This window comes from Octopus bimaculoides, chromosome 11 (assembly GCF_001194135.2).
Source record: "Octopus bimaculoides isolate UCB-OBI-ISO-001 chromosome 11, ASM119413v2, whole genome shotgun sequence".
NCBI classification, from domain to species: Eukaryota; Metazoa; Mollusca; class Cephalopoda; order Octopoda; family Octopodidae; genus Octopus; species Octopus bimaculoides.
Genome location: NC_068991.1, coordinates 35,098,582 through 35,101,020, shown reverse-complemented (window position 1 = coordinate 35,101,020; position 2,439 = coordinate 35,098,582). Strand labels below are relative to the sequence as shown.

The window sequence follows — 2,439 nt, the reverse complement described above, 5'->3', positions numbered from 1 at the left end:
TATATATTTTTTTTTTTTCCATGTAAACATCACTCGATCTCTGTTTTGTCTTAAATTCATGCTTATTTATGTATTTCTTTTCTTTACCTTATTCAAGTTATCGCTTTTTCTTTACTTTATTCAAGTTATGCTCCTCTAAGACCAAAACTGTCTAAAATTTTGTCTCTCCTTCCTTTAAAAATTACAATTTAATTCTCATTTAATTATGTTACCGATTTAAGCATTTAATCTCATGATTTATATACTGCTGTCTCTTTCAACTTTGTTCTAAAAACCCAAGGAATTTAACCAGCGTGATGTACTGTTGCCTGTACCTCTCTCTCTCTCTCTCTCTCTCTGTGCCTCACTCTCTGTGCCTCACTCTCTGCCTTACTCTCTCTGCACCACTATTTCCCTCTCTCCCCCTGTATCACTACTTCTCTCTCTCCCTCTCTCTCTCTTCGACTCGTACGTGACCCTAACTCTATATAACCAGTTCTATTTCCAACTTCATCCTAATTCGTCTTCGAATCTCTCTGCTGATAGAACTACGACGAAGCTCTCTTAGCTCACAGTATGAAAGCCCTCCGACCCCCTCCACCATTACCGGAAGTTTAGATCATCTACCATCCTTAGCTGTCTCCCGCGAACACTGCTAGTGACCTTATACCACCCCTCCCCTCTTATCGACCTTATAGCGCATAAAGATTGTGTAGTATAAGCAGGTTGTAGGTATTGTTTTGTTTATGAATTCTGCCAAATGCAAGCTTTCTTTTCAGGTACACGACACTGCTTTTCTCCATCTCAGGGTCACACGGGCCCACTCCTCCCACACCATCAGAATTGTCACTCTCAACGTCGGCACGCTGAAAGGTAGGTCTGGTGAGATTATTGAGATGTTTGAACGGAGACGCGTAGATTTGTGCTGCATCCAAGAAGTTAGATGGAGAGGAGGTTCCGCAAGGTTCCTCACAGGCAAAGAACACAGGCACAAGGTTTTCTGGGCAGGGAACACTTACGGGGTCAGGGCATGGGAATACTCCTAGCAGAGAAATGGGTTGATAAGGTAATCAAGGTAGTTAGAACATGTGACAGAGTACTTAAGATTAGGCTAGTGCTTCATCATAGGTTAGCTACCGTCATCTCGGCCTATGCCCCTCAACCGGGGCTACCGGATGGGCAGAAAGACCAATTCTACGACACCCTCCTGCAAACTACCTCGTTGACAAATGACAGGGACCTTCTCTTTGTGGCTGGCGATTTCAATGGACATGTTGGACGTCATGCAGGGGGCTTCCATGGCATTCATGGAGGCTATGGCTTCGGTTCCCGCAATGAGGAGGGAACCAGACAGCTGGAGTTCTGTGATGCAAACAATCTTATGGTTTGCAATACCAACTTCAAGAAACCTGCCTGTCACCTAGTCACCTACCGCTCCAGCAGACACTCTAGCCAAATCGACTACATCCTCGCCAGAAATAGGGAAAGAGGGCGGCTTATAAATGCCAAAACCTTCCCAGGTAAAGAATGTACCCCTCAACACAGATTCGAGATCAAGGCAATATGGGTGCCCAGAAGTAGACCGAATTGGAGGAGAAGGGTTTGGAAACTTAAAGATCCAGCAAACGGACAGAGATTTAGAGACATACTACTTGAAGCATTTGACGAAATAGAAGGGGAAATAGCATCATACAACATGGAAGACAACTGGAGGTTCCTACGGGACAACCTGCTGAGTGCCACCGACCAGATCTGTGGATGGTGTAAAGTCCCCTCCCGACCCAAAGTAACTTGGTGGTGGAACAGTGTGGTTGACAGGGCGACCAGACAAAAGAAACAAGGCTTGGAAGGACTGGAAGAACGGAGGTAGCAGGGAATTGTATAAGACTGCTAGAAGGGAAGCTAGGCGACAGGTTTATCTAGCCAGAGGGGAAGCAGATAAAAAAAAGTTTGCCAATGTTCTGCACTGTGAGGACCAAAGACTTGAAGAATTTCGTGTTGTAAGACAGTCTGTGAGAGAGAATCGTGATGTCGTGGGAGAGAAATGTGTTCGCATGGATGATGGTACGCTTGCTCTAAATGAGGCTGCAAAGAAAGAGGTTTGGAGATGCCAGTATGAAAGATTGCTCAATAAAGAGAATGAATGGGAGAAAGAGAGTCTGCCGAATGTTGACCCAACAGAGGGACCAGCTATCCGAGTTGACAGTTCCATGGTAGATAAAGCAATTAAGAGTATGAAGACAGGGAAAGCCCCCCGGCCCATCAGGAATCACTGCAGAGATGCTCAAAATATCTGGCAGTGTCGGCTATAGCCTAGTCACCCGTATTACGAACCAGGTGATACACGAAGGAGTCATACCCAATGACTGGTGTAGCAGCACCATAGTCAACTGCTACAAAGGTAAAGGTGACGCTTTAGATACAAATAATTACAGAGGCATCAAGCTGTTAGATCAGGTT

General features: G+C 45.1%; 1 protein-coding gene across 1 annotated transcript in view; it reads right to left on the bottom strand.

Moving 5' to 3' along the window:
- LOC106876982 (HEAT repeat-containing protein 5B) overlaps positions 1–2,439 on the bottom strand; it is a 153,988-nt gene that overhangs the window by 98,314 nt on the left and 53,235 nt on the right. The window lies entirely within an intron of this gene.